We start from the raw sequence: 18,582 nt of genomic DNA, 5'->3' as shown, positions 1-18,582 counted from the left end.
TTAATGCGCTGGACTGCAAGGTCGTTTGAACTGCAAGGTTGGCGGTTCAAGCTCACCAGCTGCTCCTTGGAAACCTTTTACAGAGCTGCTTTGAGTCAGAACCGACTCGATAGCACTTAACAACAACAACATACATGAGTCTATATAAAGAGGAATAAATACACACATATATATAGTTATAGCTATCCTTGTTGTTATTAAGTGTCGTCTGTCAGTTCAAACTCAGTGAGCCCTGTCTAGGGTTTCTGAGGCTTATAAAACTGCGGAAGCAGAAACTTCATCTTTTTTCCCTGGAGTGGCTAGTTGGCTTGAAACGCGGAGCTAGTGGTTCTCAATCTGTCAACTACTCTGACCGAGAAAGATGAAGCTTTCTGCTGTCACAAAGGTTTACAGCCTCAGAAACCCTGTACAAGATTGTTATGAGTTGAAAACACTACGGTGTATAAATATACATAATATACACATACATGTATATGTGTGTGTATATATGTACAACAACGTCTATGTAAATATATGTATATATGTATAATAATATATATAATCAAAGAAATGACTTACTAGAGTCCTAGTCCAGTGGAAGAGAGAGCTTTTACTGTATTTACATAGACTTTGTTGTACATATATTTACATAGACGTTGTTGTACACATATATTTACATAGACGTTGTTGTACACATATATTTACATAGACGTTGTACATATATTTACATAGACGTTGTTGTACATATATACAGAATCGACTCGATGGCACTTAACAACAACAACAACATACATACATGTTTGTTTCCGAGGAGAAGCTGGTGAGCTTGAACCGCCAATCTTGCAGTTCAAACAGCTTTGCAGTCTGGCGCATTAACCCACAGCGCCACACCAGGAATATATGTGTGTGTGTGTGTGTAGTTGTTAAGTGCCTTCAAGTTTGCATCACCAACCTTGCACAGTTAACAGTCCAGTGCTTATCCTACATTTCCAGAGAGAGAGAGCGTCAGTCCTGGTGTGGTGCTGTAGTGTAGATAAAGCACTGGATCACAAGGTCCGTTTGAACTGCAAGGTCAACAGTTCAAACTCACCAGACTCTCCCTGGAAATCCTACACGGAGTCTCTGTGGGTCAAACCGACTCAACGGCACTTAACAACAACATATACAATATCTCTGCCCCTAACCCAAAAATCATTGTTTCAGAACCATAAAAAAAGGTTAAAACAATTAAATAGTCCAAAGATGCAATCAGATGGCTCTTTGAGGCTCTTACTAATCTTTGGGTGAATATCTTAGCTGGTATACTTTGAAATTGAAAGGCTCCCTAGACCAGACTGATCACCCCATTGTGGTGGCCTCCAAATGTGGGCCATGCTACATTTGCTGTCTTGTTGTTAGCTGCAGGATATGACACGGATGATATGGGCATTTAATCTTCTTTAGCAGAATTGGTAACTGTCTGAGGAACAGGAGCTTCCACGACTTCCTTGTGGGTGATTTGAGCAAAAGAATCTCATAAGTTTCACAGTGGGTGGGCAGGGGAAAAAAGGCACTGCTTTCCCTGAGCCTAATTAGGGGTGAAAAGAAAAAAAAAAAAATACTAAAACTGGTGATTTCCAGGCATTTAAATTTATTTCTTCTGCTGCATAGAAACATTTCCATATGAGTATTAAGAGTAGTGGGGTTTTTGTGTGTGTGTGTTTTCCATATCATCTTTAAGAAAAGAAACTTTTTCTGTTTTCCTTGAGCCTGAGTATAAGCAACTTGAAGACGGGTGAAAAATCATTCTAATAATATTGGGATGCCAAGGTGCATCCCAAGTGGCTTATGCTTTTATATATTTCTAAATATAGCATTGCTTTTAATGCATTACTGACATAAAAAGCATACTATCTTGAAGCTTACAGTATCTACTAAGATGCAGTTATGAAAGTATTGGTTCTGGGGACTAGAGCTTAATCCCAAATCATAAAAGGGTAAGTAATATTATTGGTTACAAAAGTTCATTGATGCCAAAATCATTATAATGATATAATGTTTTCATTCATCTAAATTGCTAGTAATCTCCCATGCCTCTGGGGCATCACTCTGGTTTGCACAGTATGTTTCAATTAACTTATCATCCAAGACCTAAAAGTTTGTACGCTCAAGTCAAACTATATATGCACATTTGGAGCAAGTGGCAGTTCTCACATCTCCCTTACCAGTGGTTATTAAAATGGCAAATGGCCTGCAGGATCAGTAGTAGTACCAAGAGACCAACCCATGACTATGGACTCCTAAATCAGAATTCTAACTCCTCAGCCAACCTTGAAATTAAGCATGAATATTGTCAGTCTGCATTTCTGCACCTCCTTTTTTCTGCAAAATAATAAAAAGCAATTATATCAATGTTGCCTCCTATTCATCTGATGGATAACTATATCGACCATTGGAATAACTACTGAAAGTTGTAATCATCTATCTTTATACACATTAAAATGTTTTATAATCTTCTATCTTTATACACATTAAAAATTTTTGTGCCCTGTATTCCCATAAGCATATTTCTTATACAAGCAACAAAAAAGTGTAAAAGTAAGAAACAACCAGCATTCATTACAGAATCCCAGATCCGTTTCCACTGACATCCCCCCAAAATAAGAATGGACCTTAGAGTTGGTAAAAAAGAAAAAGTATTTCTGAGTACTATTGATTGTCTTTACTCTAAAAATAAATCATCAGTTATCCATAAATAGCATCTAGAGTGCACTTAATTCTAAAAGATGAATAATAATCATCACTATGCACCTCCCCTCAAATATCCTTGGGTGATCATCTATCTTTATACACAGCCTCTGTTCATTAACTTTATTATTCTATCTCATTCATTACTCGTTAAAATACAGATATACAAATATATTTACATATGGCAGTTAAAATAAACTACTAGATTTCAGAGAACCCTTGCAAAATGTTTTATGTAACAAAGCATATTATTTTCTTCCACTGACTTGTAAGCCCTAAGTGGCAAATAAAAGTGAAGAAATAAGGTCATTATTTGAATAAATAAAACAAAAGTATTTTCTTTTTGTCTATCGTGTTCAGTCATGGACTTCGATCCTACAATGTAGTTTGTACAGATCTAAAAGTGCTATTTTAGCCTTCTCAATTTGTCAGACATTACTAGTCATTCTCCATCTCTGATTAGGGAGGACAAAACACAGAAATAAGCTAAGAAAAGAGGGAATTATGTGAGCCACACTTAAACAGTCTTTAGCATTGAGAATTGGACAAGAAAATAATTTACTAAGCACATACTAAGATACTAAATTAGCTAAGTAAATACATTTTTTAAATAATGAAAGAATTGACTATAAGAATATAGCACTCTGTTGAGAGGAAAATACAAATAAATAAATGGAATAGAATGCAAATTTGAATTTATGTTGTGTTGTTGTTAAGTGTCATCAAGTTGTCTTTTGATGTATAGTAACACTGTATAGGGTTTCTGAGGAGCAGGTGGTGAGCTTGAACTGCCAAACTTGCAGTTCAAATGACTTTGCAGTCCGGTGCATTAATCCATAGTGCCACATCCTCCTAATATATGGATATATATGTATGTTTTTAAACGTTTTATTGTGAATTGGATGAAGGTTTACAGACAAGATCATCAGCTTTGCATTCAACACTTTTTTTCATCTCAGTGATTACAATCCCTTCCCTGCAACAGGTTATTCTGCGTCCCCCCTGTGGCTCCCCATTTACATCTTATATTTTGTAAATGAACAAAACAAAAATATTTGATGTACATTGACAGAACAAAAAATATATATTCATTAAAATGTTCAAAGGGCACATTCTGCCAGCCAGTCTCCTGCCCATAGGCACAAAGCCTAGTCCATGGGCATAGAGTCCCCAACTGCTCTGTCTCTCCATGCCACTGCCTCTGCCATTGTCTCTGCTGTCTGTGCTTTTCTAGGTAGGAATCTTAGGCTCCACTCATGCTCTTCCGTCTTCATGATCCTGGGATTGCTGTTCCTGAAATGAAAGATGAACTACTTCCCCCTTTTATTAACAAATCTTCTACAATTACAGTTATGACAATCACCTTAAATCCTGCTAACAATTACTCAAAATTGAGTCTATATGACCATATATTGTTGTAGTTGGTGATGGTGGTTATGTGCCGTGGAGTCGATTCCAATTCACAGCGACCCTGTACAGTGTTTCCGAGGCTGTAAATCTTCACAGCAGCAGAAAGCCTCATCTTCCTCCCGCAGAACAGCTGGTAGTTTCAAACTGCTGACCTTGAGGTTTGCAGCCTGATTCATAACCACTGTGCTACCAGAGCTCCTTATTGTTGTTATTAAGTGTAGTCAAATCAGTTCCAATTCATAGTGACCCTGTGTAGGGTTCCTGAAAAGCATCTGGTTAGTTTGAATCATTGAACTTGTGGTTAGCAGTCCAGTACTTATCCTATAGCATAACACCAGTACTCCATAACTAGATAGGGAGGGAGGGAGGGAGGTAGGGAGAGAGAGAGAGAATCAATATAGATATCACCTCCCTTTTGAATGGGCATAAATATGGGTCTCTATCAATCTGTTGGCAAGGTGGCCATCTTCCAAATCTCTTGGCATAGATGAGTGAGTGCCTCCAGTGCTGCATCAGTAGTTTATTGATATGATATATAGATAGGTAGATATTTGAAATATTGGTGTGACACTAGAGGATAAGCACTGAACTTCTAACTGAAATGTCAGTAGTTTAAACCTACCAAGCACTCCTCAGAAACCCTACTCAGGGTTGCTATGAATTGGAACTGACTGAAAGGACTCAACAATAGCATATACATAGAGAGAGTCCTGGTATGACACTGTGGAATAAAGCACTGGACCTCAACCTTGGTTTGAAGCATAAGGTCAGTGGTTCAAACTCATCATCTGCTCCTTGTAAACTCTATATAGGGTCATTGTGAGTTGGAACAGACTCAACAGCACTTCACAACAGTATATATATATATATATATGCTATAGTTATGTGGTATCAAGTAGGTTCCAACTCTTAGCAACCCTATGTACAAAATAACAAAGCACCACCCAGTCCTGTGTCCTCCTCATAATTGTTGTTACACTTGAGTCCATTGCTGCTGCCACTATGCCAATCCATCTCATTGGAGGTCTTCCTCTTTTCTGCTTACCCTCCATTTTACCAACCATCATGTCCTTCTCTAGGGACTGGCATCTCCTGATCACATGTCCAAAGTATGAGAGGCAAAGTATTGTCATTCTGACTTCTAAGGAGCGTTCTGGCAATACTTATTCCAATAAATAATTGTTTGTTCTTCTGGAAGTCCATGATTTTTTTATATTCTTCTTCAACATCATAACTCAAATGCATCAATTCTTTTGCAGTTTTTCTTATTCATTGACCAACTTTCACATGCATATGTGGCTATTGAAAACACCTAGGCTTATCCAAAGAAGCAGTGACACCAGAGATGGAGGCAGAGATGAGGACATGGAGAGAGGGAGCAGCTGAGGACTCTGGACTCATGGAAAGAGAGGAACTGGGGGCTGGTGGCCAGGAGGCAAGCTTGCAGAATGTACCCTATCATTGTTTAATTATTATATATTCCTGAGTGTTTCTGTGTACATACAAAAACAACAACAACAACAAACAAACAAACAGAGGGAATGGAAACAAATACTGGATGGAAACAAATACTGTTGAATGATGATACACAGAGGAGATTGTAATCATTGCAATGAAACGATGGTGTGAAGCTGATGTTCTCCCATGTAAAAACTATCACTCAGTTCACAATAAAAAAACTTTAAAAAAAAGAAAGACAATACCTAGGCTTGGGTTAGGCACCCCTTAGTTCTCATACTGATGTTTTTGTTCTTGAACAGTTCAAAGAGGTCTCATGAAGCACATTTGCCTATTACAGTATATCAATTGATTTCTTGACTGTTGCTTTTATGAGTGCTGATAGTGGATCCAACCTAAATGAAGTCTTGACAGCTTCAATGTTTTCTCCATTTGCCATAATGTTATTTTTTGGTCCAGTGAAGAGGAATTTATTTTCTTTACATTGAGCTGCAGTAAAGACTAAAGGCTGTAGTCTTTAATCTTCATCAGTAAGTATTTTAAGACCTCTTATTTTTCAGGAAGCAAATTTATATCATCTGCATATCTAGGTTGTTATGAGGTTTCCTCCAATCTGATGCCACATCTATTTCATATAATTCAGTTTATCGGATTACTTGCTCAGCATACAGATTGAATAAGTATAGTGAAAGAATATAACCCTAAGGTACACTGTTCCTGATTTTAAATCATTCAGCAGCCCCTTGTTCTGTTCCATATAGTCAAAAACTTTTGCATAGTCAATAAAGCTCAGATAAGCATCTTTCTAGTACTCTCTGTTTTCAGCCAAGATCCATCTGATATTAGCAATGATATCCCTTGTTCCACATCCTTGTCTTGATCCAACTAGAGACTCTGACAGTTCCATGTCGATATACTGTTGCAGCTGTTTTTGAATGATCTTCAGCAAAATTTTACTTGTCTGAATGATCTTCAGCAAAATTTTACAATTAATGATATTGTTCAGTTATTTCAACATTCCATTATATCATCTCTCTTTGGAATGGGCACAAAACTGATTGGATCTCTTCCAATCAGTTTTTCAGGTGGCTGTCTATAAAACATAGATAAGTGAATGGCTTCGGTGCAGCATCAGTTGGTTGATATAATATTTGACAATAGATAGAGAGAGAGATAGATAGATAGATAGATAGATAGATAGATAGATAGATAGATAGATAGATAGATAGATATTTGGAGTCTTGATGTGGTGCTGTAGGATAAGCACTAGACTGCTAACCAAAATTTCGGTGGTTCAAACCCACCTGCCACTCCTCAGAAACCCCATACAAGGTTGCTATGAATCAAGACTGACTCAATAGACCTCACATCTAACTTTGAAATATGTGCCAGATTATAAACCTGCATTCCATATTACTGCCTTAAATAGTGTTGGTTCCTTTTTTTTTCTAGTTAGCTACTGAAAAGCTGTTATGTTTTCCATTTTTCCTGAAATAGTATCTGTTTTTCTAACTTGACTATTGAAGCAATGGACTAGGCACAATAGGAAATACTTAGCAGACACAATCAATCTTAGCTCAGTTGTAGGAAAAGCTCCTCTTCTAGCCATCTTCTTGTACTCAGATAATTTACACCAAGATTATTCTGAAAAGAGATGTGCAGAGGATTCTCTAAAAGCACTAGTCCTTAAAGGATGAAGGAGCTAGGCCTCCTGAGAATATTAACCGCACAGATTAGAAATTGCCCTGATTCCCTGGTGTATTCCTACTACCTAGTTCCAGCACTGGCAGAAGTGAACCTTGCTAGAAATTAATCCAGTTTGACTATTTCTTTTGCAATACAGACTTTGTGAAACTGCACCTTGTTAAAGATTCTTCAAAATAGTGAGCTCTTCTGGCATAGTGGCTGACCACTGCCTACCTCTCTAGATTCACCTCTGACCATACACTCGCACTTGCCCTTCTGGCCCCTCAGACTACTTGCAGTTTTCCCAAACATATCAGGTCCTAAATTTTGCCTCTGTGTCCTCTGCTCATATTACTTCCTTCACCTAGAACCCCCTCACTCACCTATATCTGCTTGATCTGGTACTTTTACTTATCCTGTACCTCGTTAAGATTCCAATTAAATGATACGTGCTTTAGGAAGCAATCTTTAACTTCCCTTACTGATATAAGTATCCTTCTTATTTTTCCAGGTCATCTTGGTATTTTCCTTTCCCTCACACCTTATATCCAAGCCACCAAAAATTCCTATTCCCTCTACTTTAAAATTGATCTAGATTCTTACCACTTCTCCCCATCTCTACTGCTACTTCCCTGGTCTAAGGCACCAATAAATACCTTTAGCCTACATTTCTCTAATAGTCTCCTAATGGATTTATTCTTGCCCACCTCCAACCCAGGCCCAACAATCTATTTGTTAGGCAACAACCAGATGCCCTTTTAAAGCATAAGTGAGAGCAAGTCACTCCTCTGCTCAAACCCCCCTGGGAAGTTCTCCCATTTCACTCACAATAAAAGTCAAAATACTTGCCATGCCCCACAAGAGACTACCTGGTCTGCCCAGTCCATGGCCCTTACTGCTCACCTGTCACCCTGACTTCTAAACTGAGGATTTTTTACATTGCCACTTCCCTCTGCCTGGAATAGTCACTCCACAGACACCCCTATGGCTAATTCCCTTACTTCCTTCAAGCCCTTACATGAATGTTACCTTCTTAGTGAGGGTCACACTGGCAATCTTTCTTAGAATTACAATGTACAGCCCCACCACAGGCTCTCCTATTTATTTCATCTTGACTGCTATCCTTTTTTCCTCTTCTTTGTTTTAATCCCATCATTTTTATTATCTTCTATCATACCAAGGAATCCTGGTGGTACAGTGGTTAAGAACTTGGTTGCTAATCTAAAGGCTGGCAGTTTGACCCCACCAGCTGTTTTTTGAGAGAAAGATCTGACAGTTACCTGTTGTAAAGATTTACAGCCTTAGAAACCCTATGGGTCACTGTGAGTCATTATCATCTTGATAGCAATGGATTTGATTTTTGTTGTTTTCTATCATACCACAGAATGTGTTTATGTTTGATATATTATTATTATGCAAAAGAGTCATGTCATTTAGAAAACTAAAATAAATATCTAAATAAGAACTGTGTTTGAGATCATGTGCCTTTTTAAAATCACTTTGAATAAAATTTCAATGCTCATTATTGGACAAGAAAAGTTTAAACTACCCAAAACAGTTATAGCAGAGGAAATAGGAGTCCTAGTGTAGTGCTGCAAGATAATGCACTCCATCACAAGGTCAGATTGAACCAAAGGGTCGGTGGTTCAAACCCACCAGCTGCTCTTTGAAAACCCTAGATGGGGTCACTATGAGTCAGAACTGACTTGGCAGCACTTAACAACAATTAAACATTAAGGAGTCCTGGTGTGGTGCTATAGGATAAATACTGGACAGCTAATCATAAGGCTGGCAGTTCAAATCCACCAATCACTCCTCAGAAACCCTATACAGGGTCATTATGGGTTGGAACTGACTCACTTAACAACAACAACAGTGATATGGTAGTTAAGCATTGACTCCTAACAGAAAGGTCAGCAACTGGAAACTACCAAGCATTTTCAGGGAGAAAGATGTGGCAATCTGCTTCCATACAGATTGTTGTTGTTGTTAAGTGCTGTCGAGTCAGTTCCAATTCATAGCAACACTATATAGGGTTTCCAAGGAATGGCTGGTGGGTTTGAATTGCCAACCTTGCAGTTAGAAGTTCAGTGTTTATCCTATAGTGCCACACCAGGACTACATGCAGATTATAGTCTTGGAAACCCTATTGTCCTATAATGTTTTATAAGTCAGAATTGATTTAATGGCAATGGGTATAAAACACTTAGAGAAATGCAATATCATTGTCACTGTGTGTGTTTATAGTAAGTCTCTTTTACCTTTATTCCGATACTTATTTCAGGTAGTAGAAAATAAAAGCATGAATTTACAATAGGTCTTCGTCAAAGATGAGCTTGCCCCTACTCCTCACTTGACAGATGTGGAAATTCAGGATGCAAACATTATTATCTTTGCTTACTGAAACATACAAAAGTGAACTCAATTGTCAAGGTGATGTTGTAACCAGCGTATACATATACTCACTACAGAATAAAAAGGAAAAAGTTCTGACTTACTGAACACACTGCCAGAGGTGCTCAGAGAGGCACCCTGTCTTAAATACACTCTATCTCAGGAATAACATTCATAACATTCCTCTGTGTGATTTGCAGAGGTGGATTAGAATGATTGAGAATGGAGAAATTGAGAACCTGACCCAATGAGAAATTTAGCCAACACCATATAATAGATGACAGTGTAAACAATCATAGTCGTAATCTAGTCCTTCATTCTACAAATATGTTTAGACTTTATGCTGTGTCCTTGGGGACCCAATAGTAAACAAGACAGATATGGTCACTACTTTACGGAATTTACAAGCATACAGTCATCAAAACAACACCAAAATATAGAAGCATGATTATTCTTGCCCTAGGCATTTTATTCTACTTTGATTTGTTTTGTTTGTTTGTTTGTTGGGAGGAGCCACATTGTGTTGATTTGAAATCTTATTTCCAGCACTTGGCTCACAAGCAAAGAGGACAACCCTTTATTACTATTGATCTGATGTCTGTGATAGCGATGGAGGACACACAGCCAAGACTGGTTGGTTGGTTCGTTGGTTGGTTTTGTTTTCTTTCTTTTATGTATCTCTTTTGCCTACTCATTCCTCAGTAATAGAAAAGAGCTCTCTTACTGAGATCAGGGACCTGGCACCTGGTTTGTTATTGTTTAGTGCTGCCAAGTCTGTTCTAACTCAGCGAACTTGTAAAAAGTTTCCAAGGAGCAGCTAGTGACTTTGAACTGCCAACCTTGCAATTCAAACCGACCTTGTGGTCCAGTGCATTACCCTGTATCACCACACCAGGACTCCTCCTGGTTGAGATGGTAAAATCTTGTCCTTATGTTTACAATTCTCCACACATGAAAGAAGAGCTGAGACAAAAAATGGGTAGTCCAGCCTCACTGACTTTCTCACGTCTGTATTTGGCTCATCCAACAAGGAACGCTCCTGCTTGGGACCGTAATCATCCAGCTCAGAGAAGGAAGGGCAGATTTTCTGGGACATTGCACTCCAAGGAATACATTTTAACTGGCCACAACCCAGCAAGCTCTCCTCTTGAAAAGTACAGGGCCATCCAAAGCACAGCAAGGAAGCCAAAATGGTAATGAATGGCCACATCTTTAGATGAATGGGCTTTGAAGTCCCTGAAAGAGCAACTGCTCTTGACCTTGCTTCCTCCCCTGGAACATTTGTAGTTCCCACAAAAGCACAGAAACTTGTTCCAGCTCTGCTGATCAAAAGCATTTCCAAAATGTAAAGATAAATATCCTGTACTTCTTTCTTTCCCTTTTTCTCTGGTCAGTTTCCTGGGGTCACAAGGATAAGATTTAAACTGCCAAAGGGTACCACTAATGTGGTTATTTGTTTATGCACTGTGCATCTGTGCTTTGGTGTCTTAGAAGCTTGAGAAATGAATCCCATTTTAAGGTCACAGAGTGAAGGAATGGCAGCTTCTGGGAAACCTAATTTCCTGCTTTGGCCAGCGCTGTCTACTGTTGTGCCTTGCTATTTATCATTCCCATTACTGTAGTAATAATTTATATTACTACTGTTATTTTTCTTAAATTTTAGTGAATCTATTTTATTTGAAGAGATATCATATCAGGTAAAAAGTAATCATCCCTAATGGAGTATGTAGAAAATGGATTTTACCACTTTGCAAATCTGAACAATAGCTTTACAATTTCTTCCATGTTTCTAGACTTGCTGGACACTGTGATGTATTTACAGGAACTTCACTTGCAAACAATGTTTGAAGATTGAAAAGTCTTTTCAGCATATTTATGAAATATTGCTAATACACTGTTTAAAAATAAGCTTAGTCTACATTCTTGATATTTTAGTCAACCCAACCACCTAGTTTTCTAAAGGTTTCTAATCTATTGGTATGTTATCATAGGTGAATCTAAAACATGTGTTTTCCCACTTTCATATACCTTTGTACTATTAATAATCCTCAACAGGACACTGGAAGCCAACATAGAGAAAGGAAATATTTTCAGTGGGTTCAGAAAGAATTTCCTAGCCAAGAGAGCAATTAATATAGCAAGAGATTCATTTGTCATCTCATGGAGCAGAAGAGTATGATCAGTCTTCCTCAAAGGTGGAGTCAATAAGCCTGCAAGGCTGCTCACCATAGCAGGAAAGGTTTACTTAGTCATACTTCAGTTCAAACCCCTGGCTGTACCTGGGACAATGTAAACACATCATTTGTGTCTAGCTCATTCCAAAACTATGATAGTCAAAGAATTCATTGTACTAAGTTAAATTACAAGAGGTCTTGTGGTGCAGTAGATAAAACCATGACTGCTAACTGAAAAGTTGGCTCTTTGAATCTACTAACAGCTCCTTAGAAGAAAGATATGAAAATTTGCTTTGATTAAGATTATGGCAAAAGAAAACAAAGCCCCCTAACAAAAAAGTCTATGGGGTAGTTGTACTGTGTCACACATGGTCCCTAGGAGTCAAAATTGACTCAGCACACCTAAAAGCAACAAATTAAATTCCATTTCTTTTGGTGCTAGTGTCCCAGAAGCCACAGTACTAAATGAGTACAAATTCAGAATATTCAAAAATTTAATTCTATCAGAAAACCATAAGCAATTTTAGTAGCAGAAAGTTGGCCATATAATAATTTTTTCAAAGTAATATCTAAACTATAAAATATGTTCCTGTACATGCTAAATGACTGAAGCAAGTATGATCAAATGTTTGAAGACTGATCATTAATTTAAACCTGCAACATGTCTATCCATTTGGTCATCTCTAGCAGATAAGCAGGTTAGTCTTGAAACCCCTCTGAGGCATTTGACTCCGTTTTATAGTGTCTCTTTGAATCTGAATTGATTCAATGGCAACAGGCATAAAACACATAGTGAAATGCATTGTCATAGTTAAGTTTTCAGTCTCTACTAAGGCCTAGGAACAAACCAAAAGTTGTTTCTCAAAAGGAAACTAGTTGTCTGCAAAGGATGGTAGGGCTTTGTTCCAAAATTCTAAGGATTTCTGTTGTGATTCACCAATACGGACCTATTTAAAATTTCAAGTAGCAACTCTACCTGCACTGTTGGATTAGCCAGATCATATGGCCCAAGTGGCAGAGCATCTTGCTCAGCAGCCTGAACATTGTGTAGAGCAATCACAGGTTCTGGACCATACTCAAAACTAGCAGTTTTTTTAGTCACTTGGTAAACTGTCTGAAGTAGCATACCTGAATGAGAGATGGATATGTTGCCTCGAAAATACAAAGAGATGCACCAGACATTGTGTCTCCTGTGTAGTTGAAGCAGGGGTCAGATGTAACAACTTAACCTGCATTTTAGAAGGAATATCTCAACATGTCTCATACCCCTGGACATCTAGAAATTTCACTGAGGTGGAAAGCATTTGAAATTTTGTTGGGTTAATTTCCCACCCTCTAGCACACACACACAGAGAAAGGAGCCCTGGTGTGGCACTGTGGGTTCATGCTCTGGACTGCAAAGACTATTTGAACCACAAGGTCAGTGGTTCAAGCTCACCAGCCATTCCTTGGAAACCCTATACAGAGTTGCTCTTGGTAGGAGCTGACTCGATGGCTGTTAACAACAAGCACACAAATGCCTTACCAATAAGTCTATAGACACTGTTACTTCTTTTCTAAGTCTAATAAGCATGTCATCAATGTAATGGATCAGTGTGATGTCTTGTGGACGAGGAAAGTGACTAAGGTCTCTGAGGACTAAGTTGTTACATAGGGCTGGAAAGTTGTGTACTTGTGAGGCAAGACAGTGGAGGTGTATTGCTGGTCTTGCCAACTGAAGGTAAACTGCTTCTGGTGTTCCTTCAAAACCAGAATGGAAAAAAAGCCATTGACCAGATCAACAGCTGCATACTGTGCCAAGAGATTGCTTAATTTACTAAGCAATGAAAGTATATCTGTATCAACAAGTGCAATTGAAGTCACCACCTGGTTAAGTGTAGGATAATCCATCCATTTTTTGTGGGGGCCGAATAGACCTTCCTGTAAATTCTTAATGGTGGCACTAATCTCTGCAATCCCTCCAGGAATTCAGTATTGCTTTTGCTTTACTATTTTCCCAGGTAGGGCAGTTCTAGTGGCTTCCACTTGGTGTTTCCTATACATTTCAGGGACCCAGTATGTGGATTCTACTATTTTCTGGGTATGTCTTTTTCAATTATGCAATCTGGAACTGGGGAAATCACCACAGGATAGATTCGGGGACCCACTGGGAGTTGGACCTGAGTTAAGGCTCCACTAATAATGTGACTGCCATGTACCCCCTCTCTGACTGGTGAACCAGAATGGCATTTCACATCTCTCAGAACAGTGTCAGTTAATTCAGAGCCAGTGTCTACTAATCCCCCAAAAGTCTGATTATTTCCTTTTCCCCAGTGGACAGTCACTCTTGCAAAAGGCAAAGGTTAGGAGAAATATTAATAGTGTAAATTTATAGCGTTTTGTTAAGGTCCTCCATTAAGGGGACCTATCCCAGCATTCTCTTCTGGCAAGGCATTAGGGATATATAAATTGGTTCAAGTCTGGGAATTGATTGAGGAGTTGTGATTCTTGATTCTGATGATTTGAGTTCATATGAGCTAGAAATCTTCCATTTGTATAAGTCAAGTAAATATTTAATAGATTTCCCATCAATTTCACTCCTAGGGACACTATGACTAAGTACCCAATGCCGTAAGTCCATATGAATCAAATAATTCTGATAACTAGTTTGACTCTGCTGTTCATTACAGTTACCTCACCTACCTTGTCTCTGGCAATTAAGTGCCACCACTTGGCCTCTACTACCACAAAGTCCCATCAGCCCCACTGTAATTTAGTATCTCAGTTCAGTTAGGGCAGTTCCCACTTATATAAAATCTGACTTACATCAGATAGTTGGGGCTTCCTTCACAAATTTGTTCCTCACCATTCTGGTAAAAAGTATGTCCTCTGGGCACTTCATAGGTAAATCTATGGGTTCAATCTGATAAATCCACTCTAACATGCCAATCTCCCTAAGCCTTTGAATACTTTCTTTATAGTATGCCAAAGCAAAGGAGCTCTAGTAGAATAGTGGTTATCAGGCTGCTAACCTTAAGGTCAGCAGTTTGAAACTACCAGCAGTTCCGTGGGAGAAAGATGAGGCTTTCTTCTCCTGTGAAGATTTACAGCCTCGGAAACCCAATACAGGGTCGCTATGAGTTGAAACCGAATCCACGGCACACTACCACCACCACCACCATACCAAAGCATTTCTGGCATTCATCTGGATTTAATGAAGGCCATTGCTTAATCACACTGCAGTGAAACAAACAAATAAATGATTAAATCATTTTCTAACCTCTTGAGCAGAAACATTCAATGAATAATCTGTGGTTTTTTTGGTTGTTGTTGTTGTTAAGTGCTATAGACTCAGTTCTGACCCAAAGCAACCCGGTATCGGGTTTCTGAGGAGTGGCTGTGAGCCAAATAGACTCATCCAAGTTAATGTTCCTTACACCATTATTCTGCACCTCGAACAGCCATTCCCAACACATATTCTGTAGGTTTGTTTGTATATTTCAGAAAAGTCAGTGTTTTGGGAAGGTAGCGTATCTCTTCCTGGGTCACACTTTATCATTTGCCTCTTGGGGCTAGCTAGGACTAAAGTCTAGTTATAGGTCTAAAAGCAAAAATGGGTGGTGGAGGTGAGTCCTTAGGACATTTATCAATGTCTTGTAAGATATCTGCTTCAGATGTTGCCCCAGGTGATAGCTCTGCCAAAGACTCTTTGGCGATCATCACTACCAGGTTCAGCTCATCAGATGGAGTTAAAAGGAATAATAGTTTTACTGGGGAAGGTGGCTTAGCCAACAAAGATGTAATAATCTCTTCAGATGGGAGTAAGAAAGTTGGTTCTGTTGGCAGGAGTGATTCGATGGAATTTAGGGGTTCACTGTCCCTAACTTCCTGATTATCTACCCATATGTCCTTGTTCCAAGTTTCTGGATTCCTTTTCTTTCCAGTTAGTCACCTAACTTTAATTTTAAGATTAGGAATTCTGTTAGGGCACTAGTAGCAGCTTTTAGGTGTTTCATTCAGTGCTTGAGCTGTGACTCTGAAGCACTTAGCTCATCTTTCTTTTACCACTGTCTAGTGAAACTAAGACCAAACAACCAGCTTCCTTATATTTCTCAGTCTGAAAATTGTAGAAAAGTATCAAATCTGCAATCACCAAGAGCCTTGTTTCTCACAAAATTAGAACCAATTGTGGTGATATTTTACAAATTTCTATCGCCACTTCGCACTATGGATTAGCAGTGCCTTCTCTATTAGTGGAGGCAGTGTCATTAGTGCCTTTAAGATTAGACAGATTTGACTATCAGTTTAGAAAATTCACCTCTATGATTTTGTTTCTCTGGGACCAAATGTCTCTCTCAGTACCAAATGTCTTAGTCTGGGTTCTCCACAGAAGCAAAACCAGTGAAGAGAGACACTTATCTCAAGGAAATGACCAGCAGTTTTGGAAACTGGCCATTATCAAATTCATGCATCAGGCTGGAGGGTTCTCCTAATTCATATGGTTGCAGGAGCTGAGAACCCAAAATCGATAGATCAGGTGTCAGACTTGTAGTTCACAGCAGTGGTGTCTCTAGGAGGGGTGGGGTGCAGGGAATTATAGATCACACCAGGTGACGCTGTCAAAGGGTGACACAAAAATGACTGTTCACAAAATTATTGTGTGGTGTTTCAGCAGAAATTATGTTTAATAAAAATATCCCTATAGTTATGGGACTCCTGGTGTGGCGCTATAGGATAAGCACTAGACTGTGAATCACAAGGTCTGAGATTCAAAGCCACCAGCTGCTCCTCAGAAACCCTATCCAGGGCCACTATGAGTTGGAACCAACTCAGCAGCATTTAACAACAATATAGTTGAGTTATAACAGCAAACAACCATTTTTATAAGCCCAGTTTACATGCATCATTATACCTACAAGTCTAAAACTCTATGCTAATGAACTTTGGAATTTTTTTAAACTTTTGAATCCAGAGGCATCATTATTACCCAATTACAATGCTTCTTCAAAGCACCGTTTCATCTGCATGTACTACATGTTTTTATAGTGGGTGATTTTGTCCAATTTTCTATGTTTTTGTGGCAATTAGTATTTGTGAATTTATATCAATAACTTTTTTGATAATAAAGTAATAATGATAATGAAAGAAAATTCAAAAGCAGCTTTTGCTCAGTTACTAAAATATAATTAATAATGTAGAAAGAGTAGAAATTCAATGTAGAAAGAGCTTACAAAGCATTTTTGTTTAGTATTCATATAATCTAAGAAATATTACATTTAAGTAACTCACAGCAATATTTACTACACAGTATTCTATGATTCAGATTTACCATAAACATTCCTAAGATTTCTGTGTGGTTTTGGTGAGAGGAGGTTCATGGGGTGGGAGTGTGGCACTCTGAGTTACCATACTAGGTAAAACGAACCTTAGTGATGTCACGAACTCAAGGGACTCCAGGGGCTGGTGCGTCCCCAAATCTATAGTACAGAACTTTTTGAATTTTTTTGTTTGTTTAAACTATACCAAAATTCAGATTTCTTTTAGAAATTTAAGTAAAATCAAAACAGTATTGATCTGATTGTATAGATTTAATCTGTAATGTATATTTTCAGTCCCCTTACATAAAAAAGTTTGTCTCAAAATCTCATTGTTTGTGATCACTAACCTATCATCTTTGCCCTGAACTTCAGCTAAAACCAAAATTATTCTGATTTGAAAATGGAAAAAAGGAAATAGAAACTAGCAATTATTACTCGCTACCTGCTTGACAATAGTCATTTTATATATTTTACCCTTTAATTCTCACAAAAATTATCAGATAAGTCAACCTTATATTTCCCTACTTTATATATTTAAATGAGGTTCAATGAGTTAAATGACATTCTCAAAGTTGCAAAGCTGATAAGTGATTTTAGAAGCTAATTTAAGTCTATCAGTTTCTTAATCACACATTATTTTCCACTATTGCTTCCTAAAAAGAAAACTATGAGTTTGTATCTAAAAGAAGGAACAGTTCCACTGTCACATGGTTCAGCTTCAGCTTACCATGCATGGTTACAGTCATGACAAATGATTGCCCCCAAATGTTCATTATCCAAAAGGTATTTGTTAACTTTTTCATGAATTGTCATAATGGTATCTTAATAAAGAATGGTTCATTGCAAAGGCTTCCAATTAAATACTTCACTCCTTCCTCTGAGAGCATCAGATTGTACAAGATCCATATTTGCGATCTTATACTGTTATTTCTGAGAATTAATAGTAAGTTGCAAAGAAAACAAACTAGGCTACAGGTCACCATGCCTTAAATGTATTTGTCTTCCCTATCACCCCATTTTGTCACTCTAATTTCAAGCATATATAGTTAATTAAAAGTAAATTGATAAAAAGAAAAATAAATGCTAAATCTGAAACTTACAGAATTCCCATACAAGACAATATTAGTTTTGTGGGTTTGTTTGTTTGATGTGGTTGAAAGTTCTTCTTGTTGTGTTCATGTTGATAGGTGGTAGTGGCAGTTGTTTTATAGCCCACATCACAATTCAGTTTTCATCCCCAAAACAGTTTAGAATAACATTGGTACTTTCACAGATTAGAATTTCAGAATTTTCTATCATACAATTTTACTTGTTGTTGTTGTTAGATGTCATTGAGGCAGTACTGACTCATAACGACCCTATGCACAACAGAATGAAACACTGCCCGGTCCTGGGCCAACCTCACAATTGTTGCCACACTTGCACCCATTGATGCTGCCACTTGGCCAGTCCATCTC

At 38.1% G+C, this 18,582-nt stretch overlaps 1 protein-coding gene across 3 annotated transcripts in view; it reads left to right on the top strand.

Annotated features, from left to right (window-relative positions):
• Positions 1 to 18,582, top strand: part of GRM3 (glutamate receptor, metabotropic 3) — a 336,991-nt gene that overhangs the window by 237,515 nt on the left and 80,894 nt on the right. The window lies entirely within an intron of this gene.

Source organism: Chrysochloris asiatica, unplaced genomic scaffold (genome assembly GCF_000296735.1).
Source record: "Chrysochloris asiatica unplaced genomic scaffold, ChrAsi1.0 scaffold00010, whole genome shotgun sequence".
Taxonomy (NCBI): Eukaryota; Metazoa; Chordata; class Mammalia; order Afrosoricida; family Chrysochloridae; genus Chrysochloris; species Chrysochloris asiatica.
Note: the sequence above shows the minus strand (reverse complement) of the source record. Positions and strands in the feature narration are given on the sequence as shown.